This window comes from Chiloscyllium plagiosum, unplaced genomic scaffold (assembly GCF_037043375.1).
Source record: "Chiloscyllium plagiosum isolate Xiang-an unplaced genomic scaffold, Cpla_swu_hap1 HiC_scaffold_1, whole genome shotgun sequence".
NCBI lineage: Eukaryota > Metazoa > Chordata > Chondrichthyes > Orectolobiformes > Hemiscylliidae > Chiloscyllium > Chiloscyllium plagiosum.
The window spans coordinates 153,320,648-153,347,981 of record NW_028270139.1 but is presented as its reverse complement, the minus strand read 5'-3'; the positions used below and the strand labels follow the sequence as shown (position 1 = coordinate 153,347,981).

Genomic DNA, 27,334 nt, shown 5'->3' with positions numbered 1-27,334 from the left:
TTTTTGGTGAGAGGAGGGGGACCGGTGGGTGACACTACACATGTGGTGTTTCAGGTTTAGCCGCTGCCCCAATTTATTAGTTCACTTACCCAGCATTCCCTTTCCCACTTCTGCTCCTGTTCAGCCTTCACTTCACCAGTTCACAAGGTAAGTATTTAATATTCTAACTTCCCTTCCTGGCTCACGCTCTCTTGAATCCCACTGCTGAAATGGTTCTTTGTTGACTGCTTTCATGGGACAGTGGGATGTGTATATGGAGTCAAAGTAAGGAAGGCTGCTTTTTGATACCAGGACAGATTGTTGGGGATAGTCACTCTGAGGAACTTGAAGCTCTTGACCACCACCCCCATGTCAGCACCATTGATACAGACGGGGGGAGTGTCCAACACTCTGCTTCCTGAAGTCGATGACATGCAGCTTTCTCTTAACCTTTGCTTCATAAGTGATCGCCTGAAAATCAACAATGCGTGACATGACCTTGTGCAAAACTGATTGGGAGATCTGACCTAAGTAACATTTGGGAATGTACAGTGCAAACACACTGAAGAACAGGTGTCAGACAGGGACACTCACACGACAAAATAATTATTGTGAACTCGAAGAAGAAGCTAACAGAGTTTAAATGAAAGGGCACCGGCACATAATCCACAGGGGAGCTGACTTTCAAACAATCAAAGTAGTTTTGATGAGCTGAGGGAAGATGGAGACTGTTGTTACAATGTTACTGAATTGTGGGTTGGGAGATTTGGAGGCTGAGGAGGAAAAATATTTATGAAGGAAAATCCTAAAGACCAGTACAGCTGAAGAGAGACCTGGAGAATCTTTCAATAGGGGTGGCGCATGGCTCTTTGATGAGCACTGCTGCCTCAGGGACTCAGGTTCGATTCCACCCTCAGGTGACTGTGTGGAATTTGCACGTTCTCCCCGTGTCCATGTGGGTTTCCACCGGGTGCCCTAGTTTCCTCCCACAGGTGTGCAGCTCTGGTGGATTGGCTATGCTACGTTGTCAGTAGTGTTCAGGAATATGCAGCTTTGGTGGGTTAGCCATGGGAAATGCATGGTTACAGAGACAGGTCTGGGTGTGGCCGGGATGCTCTTCAGTGTAGAATCTGATGGGCTGAATGGCCTTTTTTCTGTGCTGTAGGGATTCTATAACTTGCCCAGCACTGTCGTGTCTCTCTTACCTTTTACACGGCTATAAACCCTCTTGAAAATGTCTTTTATATTACAAATTATATGACCCTTTCCAAGACCCTTTCCAAGTCCTATTCCTTGCTCTGGAAGCTTTAATATCCTCTGCCAAACCCAACCCTCACTCCTGGAATGAGTTTAAAATCCTCACGACTTTGATTTGCAACATCAATTCATCTACCTCATTGCAAATGTGTCATGTATTAAAGTACAAAGTCTTTATGTTTGTACAAATATCAAATTTCCCCATACTGTGATGGTTCCTTAGTACAATATAATATTCCCACATTCTGCCCCTCCCCTTTATTTTCTAGTAACAATCAACCCTGTGATTAACCAGGGTAAAAACAAGGACTGCAGATGCTGGAAACCCGAGTCTGGATCAGAGTGGTGCTGGAAAAGCTTGGCAGGTGAGGCAGCATCCGAGGTGCAGGAAAATCAACGTTTCGGGCAAAAGCCCTTCATCAGCAATAGAGGCATGGTCCCTGCAGGGTGGAGAGATAAATGAGAAGGGGTAGGCGTGGGGAGAAAGTAGCATAGAGTACAATTGGTGAGTGGGGGTGGGGATGGAGGTGATAGGTCAGAGACGAGAGTGAGTGAAGGTAGCAAAGAGTACAATGGGTGAATGGGGATGGGATGAAGGTGAAAGTTCAGAGAGTAGGGTGGAGTGGATAGATTGGGAAGGAAGGTAGGCAGGTAGGAAAGGTTATGAGGGCGGTGCTGAGCTGGAAGTTTCGAACTGGGGTGAGGTGGGGGAAGGAGAAATGAGGAAACTGGTGAAGTCCACATTGATGCCCTGGGGTTGTAGAATTCTGAGGCGGAAGATGAGGCATTCTTCCTCCAGGCATCAGGTGCGGGATGTGGACGAGATGTGTTGGAGGGTATCTTTAACCACGTGAGAAGGGAAATGGCGGTCTCTAAAGAAGGAGGCCATCTGGTGTGTTCTGTGGTGGAACTGGTTCTCCTGGGAGCAGACACGGCAGAGGCGAAGGAATTGGGAATACGGGATGGCATTTTTGCAGGAGGTGCTGGGGAAGAGGTGTAATCCAGGTAGCTGTGGGAGTCGGTAGGTTTGTAAAAAATGTCAGTGTCAAGTCGGTCGTCATTAATGGAGATGGAGAGGTCCAGGAAGGGGAGGGAGGTGTCAGAGATGTCCAGGTGAATTTAAGTTCGGGGTGGAATGTGTTGGTGAAGTTGAAGAACTGCTCAACCTCCTCGCGGGAGAATGAGGTGGCGCCGATGCAGTCATCGATCTAGCGGAGGAAGAGGTGGGGAGTGGTGCTGGTATAACTATGGAAGATAGACTGTTCTACGTAGCCAACAAAGAGACAGGCATAGCTGTGGCCCATACGGGTGCCCATGGCTACCCCTTTGGTCTGGAGGAAGTGGGAGGATTCTAAGGAGAAATTGTTAAGGGTGAAGTCCTGTTCAGCCAAACGAATGAGAGTGTCGGTGGAAGGGTACTGTCGGGGAAGTCAGGAGAGGAAGAAATGGAGGGGTTGGAGGCCCTGGTCATGGCGGATAGAGGTATAGAGGGATTGGATATCCGTGGTGAAGATAAGGCGTTGGGGGCCGGGGAAACGGAAGTCTTGGAGGAGGTGGAGGGCATGGGTGGTGTCTTGAACGTAGGTGGGGAGTTCCTAAACTAGGAGGATAGGACAGTGTCGAGATAGGTAGAGATGAGTTCAGTGGGGCAGGAGCATGCTGAGACAATAGGTCGGCCAGGGTGGTCAGGCTTGTGGATCTTGGGAAGGAGATAGAACTGGGCAGTGCGGGGTTCCTAGACTATGAGGTTGGAAGCTGTGGATGGGAGATCTCCTGAGGTGATGAGGTTCTGTATATTCTGGGAGATGATGGTTTGGTGATGGGGGTGGGGTCATGGTCGAGGAGACAGTAGGAAGAGGTGTCCTCGAGTTGGCGTCTGGCTTCAGCGGTGTAGAGGTCAGTGCGTCAGACTACCACTGCACCCCCTTTATCTGCTGGCTTGATGGTGAGGTTGGGATTGGAGCAGAGGGAGTGGAGGTCTGCGCGTTGTGAGGGTGAGAGGTTGGAGTGGGGGAGGAGAGTAGACAGGTTGAGGCGGCTAATGTCCCGGCGGCGGTTGGCGATGAAGAGATCGAGGGTGGGTAACAGGCCAGTGCGGGGTGTCCAGGTGGATGCAGGGTGTTGGAGGTGGGTGAAGGGGTCCTCGGAAGGTGGGCCGGAGTCCTGATTGTGAAAGTAAGCTCAGAGGCGGCTGAAGAAGTGTTCGATGTCACGGCGTGTATTAAATTCATTGATGCGTGGGCACAGGGGGATAAAAGTAAGGCCTTTGCTGAGGACTGATCGTTCATCCTCAGTGAGGGGGGAGGTCAGGGGACGTGGTGAAAACTCTTCGGGGCTGGGAGCTAGGACCTGGGACCTGGGATCTGGTGTAGGTGTGGAGCTGAGATTGGGGGCGGAGCCTGTAACTGGAGTGGGCGTGGTGGTAGGGAGACTCATCAAAATTTGTTCAACTATAAATTTACTCATTTCCTTTCCAACTTTCAACTACAACTGCATTTAAGCATAACTATTATGTTATATCTTTATTTTTCTACTGTTCTAAAGAGTAGTGCTTGAACTCTCGTTTTTCTGACTACGTTGTTACTCATTTTGTTTTTACATCTTAGTACCTTGGCGTCATGTGTGGTGACATCATACACTTTTCAAAGTGGTCCTCTCCTTCTGTATTTGGGTGCCGTTGACAATAACATAAAATCTAAATCTAAAACATAAAATCTGAATTTACAAACTGTTATTACTGAGCCTCGATGGTGGAAGGAGTGAACGTTTGTCGATGAGGTGTCAGTGAGTGCTTTGTCCTGGATGGCGTCAAACTTCTTGAGTGTTGTTGGAGCTGCACCCATCCAGAAAAGTGGGGAGTATTCTATCACATTCCTGACTTTTACCTTGTAGATTGTGGACAGAATTTGGCGAGTCAGGAGATGAGTCGCTTGCTGCAGGATCAGCTCTTTTAGTTACAGTGTTTAAATGGCAAGTCCAGTTGAGTTTCTGGTCAGTGGTAACCTGCAGGATGTTGACAGTGGGGCATTCAGTGAGGGCAACGCCATTGAATGTCAAGGTTTGGTGGTTAGATTCTCCATTGTCATGGATAGTCATTGGTTAGCACTTGTGTGGAGCGATTGTTACCACATTTCCTCACATGCTTGAATACTTTCTTACAACTGAATAAAAAGTACAAGGAATCGAGGGGGAAAGTTACAAAGAGACACAGAAGGAGTGACAGATTATACTTTCAATTAAACTAGGAGAAAGAAGCATACAATAAGGCACATAGAAAAGACATTGCAACAAGACAGTGAGTTATGAGCAGAGAATGCCAGTGCAATGCAATTGAGTTGACAAAAAAACACAGCATCTTCTGAAACAGACTATGTGAAGACAAAATTAAAGAACTCCACACAGGCATAAGCCAGCAATGAGCAGTGATAGCTACAGCTTGTCCTATCTGCATAAACAGCATTGATACCTTCTGGGAAAGCAAGTGCCAGATCTCTGTCTCTAGGGATTTCAGATGTTGTTGCCACAGTGTGATTGAACACAGTCCCTCCCCTCTCCCATCCAGTGGAGAGAGGACAGTCTGGGTGGTTACCAGGGCCGTGCCAAAGACTGAGTGAGAGGGAAAAAGGAGGGAACGCCCACTGTGATTAAAGTGATGATCACAAGCGCACGCATCCCACTGCCATCAGCTGGGGTTAGAGCATTGAGGAACGGATTAGCCAAGAAAGTAGATGAGTTCACAAATATCCCTCTCCTCATCCCGAAATGGGAAATGTTTAGAATCTCACTCCCGGAGTTAGAGAATGATGACTTTGAACAGATCCTCCTAGCTGTCTGCTCCCTAGATCAGAAACAGACCTGGACTGGGATGTTCAGGTAAAGACCTGCTCAGGGATATAGAGGAGAACATAAGGAGGGCCCTGGGAAAAGCAGGGATTGATTCCCAGAATGCATTAGTTAGGATCAAACTGTCCTCTGCTTAAAATCCCCATGAAGCAACTGACCTTCACAGACTCCACTTCCCTCTCAAATCCTCCATCTCACTGACCTTCACAGACTCCACTTCCCTCTCAAACCCTCCATCTCACTGACCCTCATAAACCCTGCTTCCATCTTGAATTCCCCTCTTGATGGTTCCTTCTCTGTTGCTGCTTCTCTCCCTTTGGAGACCTCACTCCTGTCATTCCATCCATTCCTCGTCTCTCCCACTTGTCTCCCATTTCAAAACAATCATCCATGATCTTATTGAATAGTGGGGTAGGTTGTAGGGCCGAATGGAGTCCATTTTGTGGACTTTAATTGAACATGTCAAATCTTTGTTGTTAATAATCAAGGTAATTATAGATTCATGATGGTCAATTAAATTTACACGTACACATTCAAAACTGAAAGCATAACATTTCTAGTAACCAATGGCTTTTCAAATTATTCTACTTATTCTGAACCGGCACAGCAAGGAAAGAGTGGCCTGAGATAACTGATATCAAATGTGATTGACACAGAAAGACACAGGAAAAATTTCAGTAAGAATTATAGTCATAAATTCATAGAGCCTTTCAGCACCAAAACTTTGGTCCAAGTATTCCATGTCGACCAAATACCCCAAAATAAACCAGTGCCACTTGTTTGACTCATATCCCTGCAAATCTTTTTTATTCACACAACTGTTCAAATGTCTTTTAAATGTTGCAACTGCACCTGTATCTACCACTTCCTCTGGCAGGTCATTCCATATACAAAGCACTCTCCGTGTAAAAATGCTGTCCCTCAGGTCCCTTTCTCTTTTGCAAATCTCATCATAAAAGCATGCTGCCTAGTTTTGAATACTCCCACCCTATTTAGTTATTCACCTTTTTTAATGCCTCTCAGGATTATGTAAACCTCGAAAAGGTCACCCCTCAACCTCCGATGCTGCACTGAAAAAGGTTTCAGCCTATCCAGCCTCTCCCTATAGCTCAAACCCTCCATTCCTGGCCAATATTTTCTGAACCCTTTCCATTTAATAATATACATCCTACAGCAGGGCAACCAGAACTGCTGATTTCTCCAAACGTGGCCTCACCAACACCCTGTACAATCTCACCATAATGTCCCACTCTTATACTCAATGGTCTGAGGATTGAAGGAAGGCGTGTTAAACATCTGCTTCACCATCCTGTCTTCCTGTAATGCAACTTTTAACAAACCATGTACCTGAATCACTGGGTCCCTCTGTTTGACATCACTGTAACATCCACTAAGGATATGAATAGAAACATGTTTTTCCTCAGAAATAGACAAATGCCTTAGTTATACAATGATGGAAGATACAATGATAGTACAGAGTTTCGATGAGTGCTGGAACTACATTATCTGAGAGGTTAGCGTTACTTCACCAGTGTGTGGCCTAGACTGGATTCGTTGGCAATGATTATTGTCCAGTGTATGTCACTGGTCAATCAGGTTGCTCTTTACTGCCACGTAGGGCTAAAGTGGTGTGTTGCTACTACAGAGCAACCCTGACCCAGCTGAATCCTCAGAAATTGACGGTGAAATTGAAAATTCCAATTGAAAATTCCCCTGTCTGTGTCATTTTGGACAAACCCCATACAAATGGAGATTTTGGATGGATTCCACGTGCTTAAGATTAATAGTTACCTGGAGAAGGTTAGAGAATTAAATACCCAATCTAACACTGGGATAATGACAGAATCAAAGACCTCATAATCGCAATCTGAAACTTAAAAGGGCTCAGAAAAGATTTATAAGGGTGTTGCCATGGTTGGAGTGTTTGAACTGTAGGGAGAGGCTGGGACTGTTTTCCCTGCAGTGTCGGAGGCTGAGGGGTGACCTTATAGAGATTTATAAAATCATGAGAGGCATGGAGAGGGTAAGTAGACAAGGTCTTTTCCCTGGGTGGGGAGAGTCCAGAACTAGAGGGCATAGGTTTAGGGTGAGAGGTGAAAAATTTAAAAGCGGCCTAAGAGGCAATGTTTTCACCCAGAGGGTAGCGCGTGTATGGAATGAGCTGCCAGAGAAAGTGATGGAGGCTGGTACAATTGCAACATTTAGAAGGCATTTGGTTGGGTATATGAATAGGACTTGGTGAGAAATCAGTGGCTTGTCAGCAAAAAAGTGATTTGCTAAGTTTCCCTTTAAGCTTTAAATGGCAACTTTAGGATCTTGATACTGAGTGGGAATATCCATGCATATTCATTGCATGGTTAGTTCAATCCATCTCCTTTCTATCCCACATCCGATTCTCTTTGCCTCCTCCAACAAACCAGATAAAGCAAAGTCCTGTCATGAAACAAAAAGCAGGTGCTTGGCCACGATCATCCCACATTTTCAGAGTCTGCGATTCACTCACAAGAAATTGAAATTTCTCACCTTCAAACCAATGTCAGCCATGCGATGATGTCACAAAATGGCTGCCATCGCAAGAAGAGTAGGATGAAGCAAGTTACTGCTCTTTCCTTCAGGGCAGAGTAACATTGCATGAATTTGAAACCTTGCTGAGGTCAATTATATTAAACATGGATCCACTGATGCAATAATGCTGCCCCACCCCAGCATGGACTTGTATTTCATCAACTGGTTATTCCCAGTCCAAGGCTGCACATTATCATTTATAGCCGCAAACAATCATGGCCGTTGCATGTAAGCATCCTTATCATGTGCTCTCTGTAAGATTTCATCTCTCTCTCCTTCCTCAGTAGGCAGCACTGCTACCTCACAGTAGCAAGTTTGATTCCGCCCTCAGGTGTCTGTGTGGAGCTTACACGTTCTCCCCATGTCTGTGCAGGTTTCCTTGGGTGCTCTGGTTTCCTCTCAAAGCCCAAAGATGTACAGGATAGGTGGATTGGCCACGCTAACCTGCCCAGAGTGCTCAGGGATGTGCAGGCTAGGTGGGTTAGCCATGAGAAATGGAAGGTTATGGGGGTATTGGGATTGGGATGGAGGCGATGGTGTTCGGAATTGGTGGGGGGGGGAAAGGTGGACAGTCAGGCAGAAGGGACAGTTGGGCTGCGAGCTTTGAATTTCAAGTCTCATAGTGGAAATGGTGTCAGATTGAGAGGGGTCAGTGTAAGGTCAGGGTGGGGTATTGGGGAAGGGTAGGTATGGATCACAGAGGTGTTGTGTGTTGGGTCGGGCAGGGAGCTGAATGGCAGGGTTGGCAGGCTCTTCGACTGTATAATTACTGTGGTGATTGAGTGGATATTTAATCCTATAATATTCTCTAAGTAACTGTTAAACTTAAGCTCATGAGTACTGTCTGAATTCTCGAACATTAAGCAGCTTGTCCACAGGATTCTATGTGCCGGGGAATTCCACATTGGAATTTTCAATTTCCCTGGCAATTCTAAAGGAGTCAGCTGTGTCAGGATTTGGGTGCAGTCCCACTGCAGCCGACATTACTCAAAGACCAAGGGGGTTGACTGGACAGTATCCTGGCAAAGGCTTTTGCCCAAAACGTCGATTTCGCTGCTCCTCGGATGCTGCCTGAACTGTTGTGCTCTTCCAGCACCACCGATCCAGAATCTGGTTTCCAGCATCTGCAGTCATTGTTTTTACCTGGACAGTATCCTGAACATGTATACATTGCCAACTGAAACAATCTAAGTCATGCACTTTCCAAACAATGCTGAGCTCTTCCTCACATCTGAATGTGGCATTTTATCAGATTTTTCATGTTGTGATTTCTTTTGGCAGCTTTTTCCTTACATACTAGGGTTTCAGTTTCACAGAGCCTGTGAGTATATAAATGGGGTTCTCAGTGCCTTTGCTCAGAGAAGTCTGCTGTGGATCAAGCCCGGCTGACTGTGAATCCACCATTATTGTCTCTGAGCTGGTAAGTACAAATTATCAGTGGGGAAAGGATAGTTTGTGCTTATGATCTAGTTCTAAAACTTCATTCAATTAGAATCATATAAATTATAAATTAAATGAAGATTTAAATAATAAATTAAATGAAAAAATAATAAATTGTAAGGGTGAATATTTATGGTGTTTTTAAAATTTTAATGAATTTGTAGCTATTTGCCCTAACTTCCCTGTTTTTGATGAAATAACACTTTTTCTCTGCAAATTTATCATCAAACAACCTTTCATTTTAACACTTTGACTTTAACCGTGTTGTTCAAAAGCAACTTCATTGGTCAGAATATTCAATATAGGAGTTGGGGTGTCATGTTGCAACCCGTACAGGATATGGGTGAGATCACTTTTAGAATATTGCATTCAATTCTGGTCACCCTTCTACAGGAAGGATACTGTTAAACTTGAGAAGGTGCAGAAAGGACTGACTACAATGTTGCTGGAGTTGGAGGGTTTGAGTTATAAGGGAGAGGCTGAGGAGGCTGAGGATTTTTTTTTTCCCTGGAGCATTGGAGGCTGAGAGATGACCTTCTCAAAGTTTATAAAATCATCAAGGGCATGGGTAGAGTGAATAGCCAAGGTTTCATTTCCTGCAGTGGGGGAGTTCAAAACTAGAGGATATAGGATTTAAGCTGAGAGGGGAAATATTTAAGAGGGACCTGAGGGGTAATATTTTCATGCGGAGGGTGGTGGGTATGGAATGAGCAGAGCTAGTGGAGGTGGTACATTTGACGGTGATTGATGATGATTGACTTCTTGTCACATGTACCGAAGTACAGTGAAAAGCTTTGTTTGGGAGCAGTACAGACAGATCACAGGAAGCAAAGGTGTATAGATCAAAAAGACTTAGACAGATGCATACAGGTCATAGAGGCATAGGCATACCCTCTATTGCACAGTGGGTGAACTAGACAAGATCAGCATTAGCAATATCAGCATTATTTGAGACTAGAGAGACCATTCCACAATCTCATAATGGCCGGGAAGAAGCTGTTCCTGAACCTGCTGGTATGTGTGTTCAGGCATCTGTATCTTCTGCCTGAAGGAAAACATTGTAGGAGATCATTATTGAGGTGGGAGGAGGCCCTGATGATGTTGGCATCCTTTCCATGACAATGAGAAGTGTACATGGAGTCCATGGATGGAAGGTTGGTTTCCGTGATGGTCTGGGCTATTCACACAACCTTCTGTAGTTTCTTAGGGTCCTGAACAGAGCAGTTGCCATCCCAAGCTGTTATACCCCTGGATAGTATGCTCTCAATGAGGCACCTGCAGGGGTTGGTGAGGGTCCTTATGGACATGCCAAAGTTCCTGAGCCACCTGAGGAAGGAAAGGCATTGTTGTGCCTTTTTGACTGTTGCATCTCGGTGGGAAGTCCAGGGCAGGTTGTTGGTTATCGTCACTCCGAGGATCTTGACACTCTCCACCCTATCACCCTCAGCTCTATTGATGTAGAGGGTGGCATGTTCTCCTCTTTTCTTCATGAAGTTGTTTTTCAGACTGGAGGCCTGTGACCAGTGGAGTGCTACAAGGATCGGTGCTTGGTCCACTACTATTCATCATTTATCTAATTTGTGCATAAGAGGGATAAAGTGAGGTTAAAGTGAGGACTGCAAATGCTGGAAACCAGAGTCTAGATTAGAGTGGTGCTGGAAAAGCACAGCAGGTCAGGCAGAATCCGAGGAGCAGGAAAATGGACATTTCGGGCAAAAGCCCTTCATCAGGAATAGAGGCAGGGAGTCTCCAGGGTGGAGAGATAAATGGGGAAGCGGGGGCGGGGTGGGGGGGGGGGGGGGGGCTGCGGTGGGGAGAAGGCAGTAAAGAGTACAATAGGTGAATGGGAGTGGGGATGAAGGTGATAGGTCAGAGGGAAGGATGGGGGAAGGTAGCAACGAGTACAATGGGTGAATGGGGGTGGGAATGGAGGTGATAGGTCAGAGGGGAGGGTGGAGCAGATAGGTGGGAAAGGAGATTGGCAGGTAGGACAGCTCATGAGGACAGTGCTGAGCTGGAAGGTTGGAACTGAGGAAAGGTGGGGGGATGGGAAATGAGGAAACTGGTAAAGTCCATATTGATACCATGGGGTTGAAATGTTCCGAGTTGGAAAATGAGACGTTCTTCCTCCAGGCATCGGGTGGTGAGGGGTGGCAGTGGAGGAGGCCCAGGACCTGCATGTCCTCGGCAGAGTGGGAGAGGGAGGAGTTGAAATGTTGGGCCACAGGGCGGTGTGGTTGATTGGTGCGGGTGTCCCAGAGATGTTCCCTGAAGCGCTCTGCTAGGAGGCGTCCAGTCTCCCCAGTGTAGAGGAGACCACATCGGGAGCAATGGATACAATAAATGATATTGGTGGATGTGCAGGTGAAACTTTGATGGATGTGGAAGGCTCCTTTGGGGCCTTGGATGGAGGTGAGGGAGGAGGCGTGGGCGCAGGTTTTGCAGTTCCTGCGGTGGCAGGGGAAGGTGCCAGGACAGGAGGGTGATTTGTAGGGGGGCGTGGACCTGGCCAGGTAGTCACGGAGGGAACGGTCTTTGTGGAAGGTGGAAAAGCGTGGGGAGGGAAATATATCCCTGGTGGTGGGGTCCGTTTGGAGGTGGCAGAAACGTCAGTGGATGATTTGGTTTATGCGAAGGTTGGTAGGGGAGAAGGTAAGGACCGGGGGGGGGTTCTGTCCTTGTTAAAGTTGGTGGGGTGGGCTTTGAGGGCGGAGGTGTGGGATGTGGACGAGATGCGTTGGAGGGCATCTTTAACCACGTGAGAAGGGAAATTGCAGTCTCTAAAGAAGGAGGCCATCTGGTGTGTTCTGTGGTGGAACTGGTTCTCCTGGGAGCAGATACGGCGAAGGCGAAGGAATTGGGAATCCAGGATGGTATTTTTGCAGGAGGTGGGGTGGGAAGAGGTGTAATCCAGGTAGCTGTGGGAGTCGGTGGGTTTGCAAAAATGTCAGTGTCAAGTTGGTCGTCATTAATGGAGATGGAGAGGTCCAGGAAGGGGAGGGAGGTGTCAGAGATGTCCAGGTGAATTTAAGTTTGGGGTGGAATGTGTTGGTGAAGTTGAAGAACTGCTCAACCTCCTCGTGGGAGCATGAGGTGGCGCCAATGCAGTCATCAATGTAACCTCATCTTCACCACGGATATCCAATCCCTCTACACCTCCATCCGCCATGACCAGGGCCTCCAAGCCCTCTGTTTCTTCCTTTCCCAACATCCCCAACAGTACCCTTCCCCTGACACTCTCATTCGTTTGGCTGAACTGGTCCTTACCCTTAACAATTCCTCCTTTGAATCCTCCCACTTCCTCCAGACCAAGGGGGTAGCCATAGGCACACGTATGGGCCCCAGCTATGCCTGTCTCTTTGTTGGCTACATAGAACACTCCATCTTCCGTAGTTACACAGGCACCACTTCAAAACTCTTCCTCTGCTACATTGATGACTCACCGACTCCCACAGCTACCTGGATTACACCTCTTCCCACCCCACCTCCTGCAAAAATGCCATCCCATATTCCCAATTCCTCCGCCTCCAGCATATCTTCTCCCAGGAGGACCAGTTCCACCATAGAACACACCAGATGGCCTCCTTCTTTAGAGACCACAATTTCCCTTTTCACGTTGTTGAAGATGCCCTCCAACGCATCTCGTCCACATCCCGCACCTCCGCCCTCAAACCCCACCGCTCCAACCATAACAAGGACAGAACGCCCCTGGTCTTCACTTTACACCCTACCAACCTTCTCATTAACCGTATTATCCGACGACATTTCCGCCACCTCCAAACGGACCCCACCACTAGGGATATATTTCCCTCCCCACCCCTTTCCGCTTTCCACAAAGACCGTTCCCTCCGTGACTACCTGGTCAGGTCCATGCCCCCCAACAACCCACCCTCCCATCCTGGCACCCTCCCCTGCCACCGCAGGAATTGCAAAACCTGCGCCCACACCTCCTCCCTCACCTCCATCCAAGGCCCCAAAGGAGCCTTCCACATCCATCAAAGTTTCACCTGCACATCCACCAATATCATTTATTGTATCCATTGCTCCCGATGCGGTCTCCACTACATTGGGGAGACTGGAAACCTCCTAGCAGAGCGCTTCAGGGAACATCTCTGGGACACCCGCACCAATCAATCCCAATGCCCCATGGCTCAACATTTCAACTCCCCCTCCAACTCTGCCGAGGACATGCAGGTCCTGGGCCTCCTCCACCATCCGACGCCTGGAGGAAGAACGTCTCATTTTCCAACTTGGAACACTTCAACCCCAGGGCATCATTGTGGACTTCACCAGTTTCCTCATTTTCCCTCCCCCCACCTTACCCCAGTTCCAATCTTCCAACTCAGCACCGCCCTCAAGACCTGTCCTACCTGCCAATCTTCCTTCCCACCTATCTGCTCCACCCTCCCCTCTGACCTATCACCTCCATCCCCACGCCCATTCACCTACTGTACTCTTTGCTACCTTCTCCCCAGCCCCAACCCACACCCCCCTACATTTATCTCTCCACCGTGGAGGCTCCCTGCTTCTATTCCTGATGAAGGGCTTTTGCCCAAAACGTCAATTTTCCTGCTCCTTGGATGCTGCCTGACCTGCTGTGCTTTTCCAGCACCACTCTAATCTAAACAAAGAAGGTTAACTCAGATTATAACTTGATCTTGATCAGATGGGACAATGAGCTGAGAAGTAACAAACTGAGTTTAATTCAGATAAGTGTGAGGTGCCGTATTTTGGGAAAGCAAATCTTAGCAGAACTTATACACTTAATGGTAATGTCCAAGGGAGTGTTGCTGAACAAGGAGACCTTGGAGTGCAGGTTCATAGCTCCTTGAAAGTGGAGTCGCAGGTAGATAGAATAGTGAAGAAGGTGTTTGGTATACTTTCATTCATTGGTCAGAGTATTGAGTATAGGAGTTGGGAGGCCATGTTGCAGCTGTACAGGACATTGGTTAGGCCACTTTTGGAATACTTCATGCAATTCTGGTCTCCTTCCTATTGGAAAGATGTTGTGAAACTTGAAAGAGTTCAGAAAAGATTTACAAGGATGTTATCAGTGTTGGAGGATTTGAGCTATAGGGAGAGGCTGAATAGTTTAGGGCTGTGTTCCCTGGAGTGTTGGAGGCTGAAAGGTAACATCATTGAGGTTTCACCAAGCCCAATATCTCCCTTCTGTAGTATGACTCGTCGTTGTTAGATAACCATCCTATGGTGGTGTCGTCAGCGAACGTATAGATGGCATTCATCTCATGAAATTTGGCAACACAGTCGCGGGTGTACAGGGAGTACAGTAGGGGGAAGTGGACACATCCTTGTGGGGCTCTGGTGTTGAGTGTTATTGTGGAGGAGGTACAGTTACCTATCTTCACTGGCTCTAGTCTGTGGGTCAGAAAGCTGAGGATCCAGTTGCAGAGGGCAGAGCCAAGACCAAGTCACAGAGGCTGGCTGGGTACATGAATAAGAAGGTTTCAGGGGGTTTTGGGCCAAACGCTGTCAAATGAGAATTTGTGAGATTGGGATGTCTGGTCAGTGCAGACATGTTGGACTGAAGGATCTGTTTTCTGAGCTGTGACTCCATGGCTGTCTGTCTCTATGACTCTTTCATGCTGGATTTTTATTTTTCAGTCAGAAGCATTTCTTTGCAGTCACAGTGTGAATGTTGCGGATGGACTATTACGCTCCTCCAAGGGAAATACAGCTGCGAACAGGTAACATGAAATATTTGAGAAATTTTATTTAAACGGTTGAGAAAGTAAGATTATCTTTGTTGTTAAAGACTTACCTTGTGAATCAGCAGCCTCCATTTGCAGCAGTGGGAGAGGTGAGAGTACAGACTGGGGGCTGTTAGGAAGGTAAGTTTCCCTCGTAAAGACTTACCTCATAAATAGGCCGAAGGAGGGCTAAACAAGAGCAGACACAGACATGGGGATTGCTGGGCCCGTGAACTAATATATTTGGGGTTGTGGCTGAACGTGGGACACTACACGTGTAATGTCTCCCATTAATCCTACTCCTCTAACCAAAAAAAAAGACTCTCAAGCAAGGTTGGTATCGTAAAGTGTTTTGATTAATTTATTGAATCTCTCTTGGCAATTTAAAGCAGAGGGGATGGAGGCTCGGGCAGTTGCATGCTCCCCCTGCAGGATGTGGGAGGTAAGGGTTACTACTGGTGTCCCTGCTGACTTCGCCTGCGAGAAGTGCATCCAACTCCAGCTGCTCACAGACCGCATTAGGGAACTGGAGCTGAAGCCGGATGAACTCTGGATCACTCGGGAGCCTGAGCGATGATGGAGAGGAGTTATAGAGAGGTAGTCACACCTAAGTTACAGCATAAAGGTAGCTGGGTGACTGTCAGGAGAGGGAAAGGGAATACGCAGACAGTGCAGGGATCCCCTGTGGCCGTTCCCCTCAACAATAAGTATATCGCTTTGCAGGTGCTCTCGGAACCACTTGCTGATAGTGCTGGACATGTTTGTCCCACTGAGGCAAGGAAGGGATGGTAAGGTGAAGGAACTTTGGGTTACAAGGGATGTGGAATACCCCATCCGATGAAGGAGAGCATGCCGTATACCTTCTTGACCACTCTATTGACCTGCATTGCCACCTTCAGGGTGCAGTTGACCAGATCTCTCTGTACATCAATTTTCCCCAGCGGCTTTTCCATTTACCGTATAGTTCACTCTTGAATTAAATCTTCCAAAATGCATCACCTCGCATTTGCCGGATTGAACTCCACCTGCCATTTCTCTGCCCATCTCTCCAATCTATCTATATTCTGATAGTCCCCTTCACTCTCTGCTACTCCACCAATCGTAGTGTTATCTGCAAATTTGCTAATCAGACCACCTATCCTTTCCTCCAAATCATTTATGTATATCACAAACAATAGTAATCCAGCGCGGATCCCTGTGGAACATCGATTCGCCATTTTGAGAAACTCCCTTCCAATACTACTCTCTTGTTTCCTGTTACCCAGTCAGCTCTCTATCCATCTATCTAGTACATCCTGGACCCCATGTGACTTCACTTTCTCCATCAGTCTACCATGGGGAACCTCATCAAACAACTTTGTCACCGCCTCAAAGAATGCTATTAAGTTGGCAAGACATAACCTTCCTTGCACAAAACCATGTTGCCTATCACTGATAAGCCAATTTTCTTCCAAATGTAAATAGATCCTATTCCTCAGTATCTTCTCCAGCAGCTTCCCTACCACTGACGTCAGGTTCATCGGTCTATAATTACTTGGACCATCCTTACTACCCTTTTTAAACAAGGGGGCAACATTAGCAATTCTCCAGTCCACTGGAACCTTCACCAGTGCTCAGTGATGCAGCAAAAGTATTTGTTAAGGCCCAAGCTATTTCCTCTCTCACTTCCCTCAGTAACCTGGGATCGATCCCATCGGACCTGGGGACTTGTCCACCTTAATGCCTTTTAGAATACCCAACACGTCGTCCCTCCTTATGCCAGCTTGACCTAGAGTAATCAAACATCTATCCCCATCTTACCATTTCTATCCCTCATTTTCACAGAGACATGTCTATCCTGCACTCTAATCATCCTCTCTTTAAAAACTTCCGACATATCAAATGTGGATTTACAGCTGCTCCCCAACTCCTGCCGAATTTTGGTAACCAGAGGATTAGATAGGTTAGACAGTGAAAGATTTTTTCCTAGGATGATGACGTCACCTTGTATGAGGGGCCATAACTACATATTGAGGGGTGATAGATGTAAGACAGATGTCAGAGACAGGTTCTTTATGCAGAGATTGGTACGGGCGTGGAATGCCCCATCTGCTCATGTAGTTAACTCAGCCACATTAGGGAGATTTAAATAATCTTTGGATAAGCACATGGATGATGATGGGATAGTGTAGGGGGACAAGCTGAGAATAGTTCACAGGTCGGCGCAACATCGAGGGCCAAAGGGCCTGTTCTGCGCTGTATTGTTTTATGTTCTATGTTGGTCTTCCCTCAATGTAGCACTTTCCTATTCTCGTCTTTGTCCATGAGTATTCTACAACTTATGGAATTGTGATCACTATTCCCAAAGTAATCCTCTACTGAAACTTCAACCACCTGGCTGGGCTCATTCCCCAACACCAGGTCCAGTATGGTCCCTTCCCGAGTTGGACTATTTACATATTGCTCTATAAAACCCTGCTGGATGCTCCTTACAAATTCTGCTCCATCTAGACCTCTCATTCTAAGTGAATCCCAGTCAATGTTGTGAAAATTAAAATCTCCTGTCACCACCACCCTGTTTCCATATTTGTACCTCTACTTCATGCTCACTGTTGGGAAGCCTGTAGTACACTCCCAACAAGGTTACCACACCCTTCCTATTTCTGAGCTCCGCCCATATTGCCTCACTGCTCGAGTCCTCCACTGCGCCCTCCTTCAGCACAGCTGTGATATTCTTTCTGACCAGTAATGAAACTCCTCCAACCCTTTTACCTCCCTCTCTATTCCACCTGAAGCATCTATATCCTGGGATATTTAGTTACCAGTCATGCCCTTCCCTCAAACAAGTCTCAGTAATAGCAATAACATCATGCTCCCAGGTACTAATCAAAGCCCTAAGTTCATCTGCCTTACCTTCTCCTCTTGTTGCATTAAAACAAATGTACTTTGGACCACCAGTCCCTTTATGTTCATCATCTGCTCCCTGCCTACTCTTCTTCTTCGTCACACTGACTTCATTGTCGCGTTCCTTACAGGCTTTAGTTACAACCTCCTTACTGCTCACTAACCTCCTCATTTGGTTCACAACCCCCGCCACATTAGTTTTAACTCTGCCCCATAGCGTTACGAAAAGTACTCCCTGGGACATTGATTCCAATCTGGCCCAGGTGTAGACTGTCCAATTGTAATAGTCCCACCTACTCCAGCTCTGGTCCCAATGTCCCAAAAATCTGAACTCCTCCCTCCTGCACCATCTCTTAAGTCACTCATTCATCCTGCCTATTCTTTCATTTCTACACTGGTAGTAATCCTGAGATTACTAGCTCTGCGGTCCTACTTTTTAACTTGGCTCCAAACTCCCTAAATTCTGTTTGTAAGACCTCATCCTGATTTTTTAACCTATATCATTAGTTCCTATATGCTCCACGACAGCTGGCTGTTCACCCTCCCGCTTCTGAATGTCCTGAATCTGATCTGAGACATCCCTGATCTGTGTACCTGGGACGCAACATACCATTCACAAGTCTCATTTCTGACCACAGAAATGCCTACCTACTCCCCTTCCAATTGAATCCCCGATGACTATAGCCCTTCCACTCTTCTTCCTGCCCTTCTATACAGCAGAGCCAGCCACAGTGCCATGAACCTGGCTACTGCTGTCTTCCCCTGGTGAGCCATCTCCCCAACAGGTATACCTGTTTTGGAGGGAGATGACCACAGGGGACACCTGCACTACCTTCCTGTTCTTTCTCTGCTTTTTGGTCACCCATTCCCTTTCTCCCTCAGCAATTCTAACCTGCGGTGTGACCAATTCGCTAAATGTGCTATCCACGACCTCCTCAACATTGCGGGTGCTCCACAGTGAGTCCATCCGCAGCTCCAGAGCCATCATGCGGTCAAACAACAGCTGCAGTTGGACGCACTTCCTACACCTGAAGGAGTCAGAGATATCTGAGCAGGGAAATCTAACTGTACCTGTACAGGGCCTGGTGAGAGCTCATCTGGAGTACTGTAAGCAGGTTTGGTCACCTTACTTAAGGAAAGATATTTCATTGGAGGCAGCTCAGGGAACGTTCACTAGGATGATCAAAAGAAGTCCGGATACTGGAAATCAGAAACAAAAACAATAATTGTTGGAAAAACTCAGTAGGTCTGACAGCATCTGTGGAGAGAAAGCAGAGTTAATGTTTCAGGTCTAGTACTGAAGAAGGATCACTGGATCTGAAACTTTAACACTGCTTTCCCACCACAGATGCTGCCAGACCTGCTGAGTTTTTCCAGCAATTTTCATTTTTGTTTCACGAGTATAAACACACCCACTTTGTACAGATACCACTTGCTCCAGAACTAGCTCTAATGGCTCAGAAATCTAAAGTCCATTTTGCAAAACCATGTTCTCAGTTGCTTCACCCTCTGTTCCCCCAAGCACATTGTCTTGATAATAATAGTTCCCCCCAAGCACATGGTATTGATAATAATGGTCACTGCCTTGAGGTCTCGCTTTTCAATGCATTTCCTATCTAACTAAATGCTGTTTCCAAACCTTCATCCTTCTTTCTAATTAATGTGGACCATGGCCTCAAGTTGGTCACCTGCCCACACAACAATGGTGTGCAGTCACTGGGTGACACCTGTGTCCCTGCCATCAAAGAGGCAGCATACCATCCTGGAGTCTTTTCTCCATCCACAAACACACCAGCTTTAGAGGTCACATCTCTCACAACTATTCCATGCCACTCTTGTCCCTCCTTAACCTACATAGCTGAACATTTTGTGTTACCATGGAAAAGGCACCTGGGAATTGTGAGCAATGGAGCGGATGTTTGGGCAAATTTAATTCCAGCATTGAGCAGTTGGGCCAAATGGCCCGTTCTTGTACAATAAATTCTGATAACTTTCTGTAAAGTCGACATTAGGCAGACACTTTAGCTCTCTTGCAGGATGTTTATGGCTGACAGAATGTTTCTCTCTGATATTAATAATGTTTCTTGAATTCTTTTAACAGCCACAGAGATATCCAGGTACGCATAAATTTATATAATGGTGCTATGACTGAATCGCTCTAAATTATGAATGAGGGAGCATTGTGTCTATGTCCAGTACCACAGACATTCCAACAGAATGAAATTCCAACAACATTGAAATACACTCCAGAATGGAACAGGAGAAAGTGAGGACTGCAGATGCTGGAGATCAGAGTCAAACCGTATGGTGCTGGAAAAGCACAGCAGGTCAGACAGCATCCGAGGAGCAGGAGAGTCGACGTTTCGAGCATAAGATCTTCATTAGGAATGTAGGGATGGGCCCAAGGGATAAATGGGGTAGGGTGGGCTTGGAAGGAAGGTGGCTGGAAATGTGATAGGTGGATTGAGGTGGGGGAGAATGTGATAGGTCGGAGAAGAGAGTGGAGCGGATAGGTGGGAAGGAAGATGGACAGGTATGACAGATCAAGTTGGAGCTTTGGATCTGGGATAAGGTGGGAGGAGGGGAGGAGGAAACAGGTAAAAGCGATGTTAATTTTGTGGGGTTGGAGGGCCCTATGGCAGAAGATGAGGTGTTCTTCCTCCTGAGTGACAGTGAGGACTGCAGATGCTGGAGATCAGAGTCTAGATTAGAGTGGACAGCAGGTCAGGAATCCTGGTGAAGGGCTTTTGCCCGAAACGTCGATTTTCCTGCTCCTTGGATGCTGCCTGACCTGCTGTGCTTTTCCAGCACCACTCTAATCTAGACTCTGTTTTTCCTCCAGTTATAGTGTGGCGAGGATTTGGTAGCGGAGGAGGCCCAAGAATTGCATGTACTTGGCAGAACGGGAGGGGGAATTGAAGTGGTCAGCCACAGGGCAGTGGAGTTGTTTAGTGCATGTGTCCCGGAGATGTTCTCTGAACTTTTCCATGCACTGGCATCCTGTCTCCGCAATATTGAGGAGACCACATTGAGAGAAACGGACCTCCAGTAGATGATTATTTGGATGTGCAGGAAAATCTCTGCCCAATGTAGAAAGATCCTTTGGGGTCTTAGATGAAAGTGAGGGGGAAGGTATGAGCGCAGGTTTTACAGCTCTTGCACTGGCAGGGGAAGGTGCCGGGAGTGGAGAGTGGGTTGGTGGGGAATGTGAACCTAACGAGGGAGTCGTCGAGGGGATGATCTCTGCGGAATGCTGAAAGAAGTGGGGAGGGAAATATATCTCTGGTGGTGGGGTCTGACTATGTGGCACTAATGGCAGAGGATGATGCGTTGTATCTGGAGGTTTGTGGGGTAGAAGTTGAGGACCAGTGGTGTTCTATCCTTGCTGCGGTTGGAGGGGTGGGGTTAAAGGGCGGATGTGCAGGAAGAGGAGGAGCTGCGCTGGAGGGTGTTGTTGACCACGTGGAAGGGAAAATGCAGTCCTTGATGTAGGAGGCCACGGGGGATGTCCTGGAGTGCAATTGGTCGTCGTGGGAAGATATAGTGCAGGGGGAGGAACCCCCTCCTGTAAAAATGCTAACCCTCCTCTTCCCATTCACCCTCCTGTAAAAACACTGTCCCTCCTCCTTCCAACACCCTTCCTGTAAAACATCATCCAGCCCCCTCCCACTCTCCCTCCTGTAAAAACACTATCCCTCCTCCTCCCACTCCCCTTCCTGTAAAAACACCATCCCTCCTCCTCCCACTCTCCCTCCTGTAAAAACACCATCCCTCCTCCTCCCACTCCCCCTCCTGTAAAAACACTATCCCTCCCTCCTCCCACTCCCCCTCCTGTAAAAACACCATCACTCCTCCTCCCACTCTCCCTCCTGTAAAAACACCATCCCTCCTCCTCCCACTCCCCCTCCTGTAAAAACACCATCGCTCCTCCTCCCAACGCCCCTCCTGTAAAAACACCATCACTCCTCCTCCCACTCTCCCTCCTGTAAAAACACCATCCCTCCCTCCTCCCACTCCCCCTCCTGTAAAAACGCCATCACTCCTCCTCCCACTCTCCCTCCTGTAAAAACACCATCCCTCCTCCTCCCACTCCCCCTCCTGTAAAAACACCATCCCTCCTCCTCCCACTCTCCCTCCTGTAAAAACACCATCCCTCCCTCCTCCCACTCCCCCTCCTGTAAAAACACCATCCCTCCTCCTCCCACTCCCCCTCCTGTAAAAACACCATCGCTCCTCCTCCCAACGCCCCTCCTGTAAAAACACCATCACTCCTCCTCCCACTCTCCCTCCTGTAAAAACACCATCCCTCCCTCCTCCCACTCCCCCTCCTGTAAAAACGCCATCACTCCTCCTCCCACTCTCCCTCCTGTAAAAACACCATCCCTCCTCCTCCCACTCCCCCTCCTGTAAAAACACCATCACTCCTCCTCCCACTTCCCCTCCTGTAAAAACACCATCGCTCCTCCTCCCAACGCCCCTCCTGTAAAAACACCATCCCTCCTCCTCCCAACACCCCTCCTGTAAAAACACCATCCCTCCTCCTCCCAACACCCCTCCTGTAAAAACACTATCTCTCCTCCTTCTACCAACACCACTGCCACTTGTAAAAACACTATTCCTCACCTTCCTCCCCTTCCTGGACTTCTCCATTTTCATTTCTGGTGAACGATCCAACACGGACATCTACTTGAAACCTACCAACTCCTACAGCTGCCTGGACTACACCTCCTCCCACCCCACTCCTGTGAAAACATTACCCCTTACTCCAATTCCTCTTCCTCTGCTGCAGCTGCTAATGGGAGGACCAATTTCCCTCCAGAACATCCCAGATGGCCTCCTACTTCAAGAACTGCAATTTCCATAAGACCATAAGACATAGAAATGGAAGTAAGGCCATTCCGCCCATCGAGTCCATTCCGCCATTGAATCATGGCTGATGGGCATTTCAACACCACTTACCCGCACTCTCCCCGTAGCCCTTAATTTCTTGTGAGATTAAATTTCCCCTCCCACGTGGTCAACAGTGCCCTTCAGCTCATCTCTTCCACTTCCTGCACTCTGCCCTCGAACCCCACCCCTCCAACCACAAGAAGGACAGAACCCCGGGTCCTCACATTCCACTCTACCATTATCCTCTGCCATTTCCGCCACTTACAGTTAGATCCCACCACCAGAGATATATTTCCCTCCCACCACTTTCAGCATTCCACAGAGATTATTCCCTCCATGACTCCCTCGTTAGGCCCATGCTCCCTACCAACATATCCTTCACTCCCAGCACCATCCCCTGCCACCACGAGAGGTGTAAAACCTGCACTCACACCTTCCTGTCACCCCCATCCAAGGCCCCAAAGGATCATTCCACATCCGGCAGAGATTTCCTGCACCTCCAAACCCTTCATCTACTGGGTGCCCGTTGCTCTCAATGTTTGTTTCAGGAGATCATAAAGGCACAGTTTCCAAAAGGGCTAGGTTTGAAGGATTTTAGGGCCAATTTGATTATAGCTAACAGATACTGCCTCAGAAAAAAGACTTTCAAGTTTAAAGAAAACACTTGTACAATAAAAGGGGAGTGGCCAATTCTCCCAGCTCAGGTTATCTCTGGTTTGGTTTGGTTTTAACAGTCTGGCTGTTCACTGAAAGCAGTCAGTTCAGTTTGACACTGCTGGCTCAAGAAAGAGCCACATGGATGAAGGTGTTTCATGCTGACTCTCTCTGCCATCTCTCTCTCTCTCTTGTCAGACCCTGTGTTTACCTTTTGTGTCAAGGGGTGTTTATGAGGATTGTTGCAAGTATTTGGAACAGCATCATTAAGTTGGCATAATCCATTGGGCTTTCGGAGAGTGTAAGTTATTCTATATTCAGTTCTCTTTTGTTTGTGTTCCATTTGGTAATCTTGCAAATAAATTCTATTTTGTTTAAAACTAAGTGGTTGGGCCAGCTGCATCCCTCCTGGAATATCCACGTTACACCTGCTTAAAAAGACTGGCAAAGTTAGGGTCCGGGCTACTTTCTTGAAGTGTTTTGAGGGGTATGGCCTGGTCTATATCAGATTTAACGAGATCAAGGATGCAGATTGGATGCAGATTATTTGCATTATATCAACAGGTTTCAGAGACATGTGAAAACAAATTAGTAAAGACTTTATGTTTCCAATCTTACAGGGCAGTGGTTGACAATCATTCACTGAATGGAAGGGATGGTGTGCAGGATTTCCTGTTGAGTTTCATAGATCGCATTCCACAAATGAAAAATTTCAGCAAGGAGCTATGCGAGATAGCCAATCACATTGACGCGTGTCACAGAGATGTGAACATTGCCAAGATCACTGGGTCTTCAGCAGGTGTTACAGGAGGAATTCTGGCCATTGGTGGATTAATTTATTCTCCTTTTACTTTTGGTACATCGTTGGCTCTCACTGGGGTGGGAATTGGGCTGCGTGCAGCTGGTGGTGTCGCTAACATTGGAGCCTCTATTACTGATCATGTTAAACAAAAGAAAGGCTCTGGAAGGTTTCAAGAAATCATAGAACTCTAGAAAGAAGACAGCAAAATCATGTCAGCGAACCCGCGTCAGGTACAGCAGAGAGTTACATTATTGATGGAAAACAGAGAGGAGCCTATATCCAGAAGCATAGTGATTGGTGGAACTCAGGCTGCTGCCAAGAGCTTGAATACTGTTCTTGTGACCTCAACTGTGATCGAAAATGCTTGAAGAGCAGCCAAAGCTGTGTCAGGGGTTCTGTCAGGAGTTCTCGTGCTGTGGGACATGTATCATCTAGTGAAGGATGCAACGGAGCTTAATAAAGGAAGTAAGACTCAACTGGCTCAGGAAATAAAGAAGGCAGCTGACACTACGGATGAGAAAATAGGGGAGTATGAAAACGCTTATCGAGAAATAGTGAAAGTTGCAAGTTTCAACTGGTGATGGGTGATTAGCGAAATTTCAAACCGCCAATATTTGTACCAACTCTCCCCAAATCATTTGAAGTATTTCTCATGCTTTGAAGATTGCTACATTAAGGGGAAAACATTTAAACATGGGTGTGAAAGTTAACTAGTCTCAGGAAATGCTTTTCTTATCTCTAAAAATCCTAAAAGAAATAGATTACCTGCAAGATATTAGTTAAAAAGTGCTATCAGTATGAGAAGCTGTAAAACTTTACGTATAACTATTATAATAGGAATTAACATTTTTAATCTTACAATAGTTGGTTAGAGCCAGTTGTTTTTTGTATTTTTATGGATATAAGGGGGGGGGGGGGGGCATGGTGCAGGTGGAAAATATAAGAATAATAAGAGAATTTGATTGAGACAGCAAAGGAATACAAGGGGCAACAGATTCAAACAGTCCTGAAGGATAAGCAAGTCTGGACAGGTCCAAAGGAGTATATCCAGGAACCTTGGACTGCAAATTAATAGATGCATAAAAGGATTCCAAGGCCTGGAGATTCTAATGTCTGTTAAACACTGTGAGATTATGTGAACTTGGGGCTGTCCATTGGAATGCCCATCATTGTTTAGGCGTTTCACAATAGGGGGCTGGGTGTATTGAATAAGGGCAAGGTCACAGTGACCACATTGTATATGAGGTTTGTAACACAAAATGTACAAAAATGCTATATTTTACTGTAAAAACCAATGTCTTTGATCTCTCTTCCAATCTGAGCTGAAGATTAAGAGAATGATCAGGCTCTTATGATGAGGCTGGATTCGGAGAAGATCTTTGGTCCTCTCTCTGCATGAAGTTGCTGCTTGAACAGGAATAAAGTCTGCCACATAACCGAATCCTGCCTGCTTTCTGAGTCTTTGTCTTTGGTCTAGAGAGCGGGGGTGGGGGGTGGTTGCGCTCCAAAAACAGCAAACTTATCACCTTGCCTGGTTCCCCTCCATATTCACATCCTTTCACTGTGGAGATACAGAGATGAGGGTGCAGCACCTGTGAAGAATTCTGCCAATTATGTGACAGCCATCAGCAACTCATCCATTGTGCCCAACTGTAAAGAACCAGTAAGATGACTGGTACCAATATGTCCATGATAATAATCATAACGCACCAATGCGTTATGCATAGAATATGCAATGATCCCTACTCCTGCCATGACAGTACTGACAACATTTGATGTAAATACAATCTTCTCCTTGAACAAGTTTGATAGGTCCTTGATTTCAGTCATCAATGCTCCTGAAATAATGTGCCAGATCCCCATCCAAAAGGGTATTGCAATATTTAAGAGTGGCTGGTGGCTCAGTGGTTAGCACTGCTGCTTCATGGCACCGGGGATCCAGGTTTGATTCCAGGTGACTGTTGGCGTGGAGTTTACACATTTCCCTCATTTCTGTGTGGGGGTGCTCCAGTTTCCTCTCACAATCCAAAGATGTGCAGGTTAGGTGGATTGGCTGTGCTAAATTGCCCATAGTGTCCAGGGATGTGCTGGCTGGGTGGATTAGCCACGGGTTTGATAAAATAACTTAATACAAGTAGCTAGTTCAAGCACGCAATGGCAAATTTAATTGAAGTTTAACCAAAAAACGAAAGTCTTTAAATTTGAATTTGAAACCACAGCCAATGGCAACAGCTTTGGTGGCTTTAATTTTTATCGACAAGTGGGAAAGATGGTTTGGGAAGAAACTAAAGACACATTTGTGAAACCGGTCAGCCCACCAATACTGCTGAGGCTACACATAAAACAAACCCTCATGTTTCCTGTTTCCAAATTGGAACTTGGGATGAGTTTGAGAGAAAAAAAGGTATTTTGGAGAGAATTGCATTTTGCAAAACAAACAATAAAAGCTAATTTGGTGATGCTTGAAACCACACAGAAATATTTGTTTGGGCTGTTCTAAAGATATCATGAAAACATCTTTTTAAAACCTGGAATGCAACGTTTTTTTCTAGGGCTCCTGAATGAATCAGATAGAATGGGAATGAACAGGAGAATAATAGTGACAGAGAAACAGTGACAATGCACCAGTTGGGAGTGGGCATGGCTCATCTTAATTGTAGTTAATGAAGTATATCGAGTGAAAGGCTAGATAAATGTAATTATTGACAGCTTTTTCATGGAGATGTGTGCCATTGCCTGACTTTTATAGAAGTGAAGTGGATCATTTGGCCACCATTCAGAACATTAGGATCAAGCAGGGAGAATACACCTTGGACTATTTACTTTGATTTGAATTATTATTATGGTATGTATTTATATATGGAGTGCATCTGGACAAATCATACCTTATGTAAGCACATCAGGGTAATAGAAAAAAAATGCACAATATAGTGTCACAGCTGCAGGGAAAGATTAACTCTAATGTATGAGAGGTCCATTCGTAAGTCTGTTAATAGCAGGGAATAAGCTATTCTCCAAGCTCTTGCTCCACCTTTTCAAACATTTGTATCTTCTGCCCAATATCTGAGGGTGATAGAGAGTATACCTTGGGTGGCAGGGTTCTCTTCTTTTATCCTGTAACAGGATGAGGACATTGCTGAACAGGCCAGCATTTATTGTCCATGGGCAATTGAGGGTCAACCACATAGCTGTGGGTCTGGAGTCACATGTAGGCCAGACCAGGCAAAGTTGACAGACTTCCTTCCCTAAAGAGCATGAGTGAACCAGATGGGTTTTTCCACTAATTGGCAATAGAGTTATAGTAGTCATTAGA

General features: G+C 46.5%; 1 pseudogene across 1 annotated transcript; it reads left to right on the top strand.

The window, feature by feature from the left end:
* Nucleotides 1–1,184: 1,184 nt before the first annotated feature.
* Nucleotides 1,185–25,456, top strand: LOC122553402 (apolipoprotein L3-like; annotated as a pseudogene). The gene is made up of 4 exons (XR_015759979.1): nucleotides 1,185–1,601; nucleotides 14,707–14,789; nucleotides 19,777–19,792; nucleotides 23,840–25,456. The product of XR_015759979.1 is annotated as an apolipoprotein L3-like (transcript).
* Nucleotides 25,457–27,334: the final 1,878 nt, after the last annotated feature.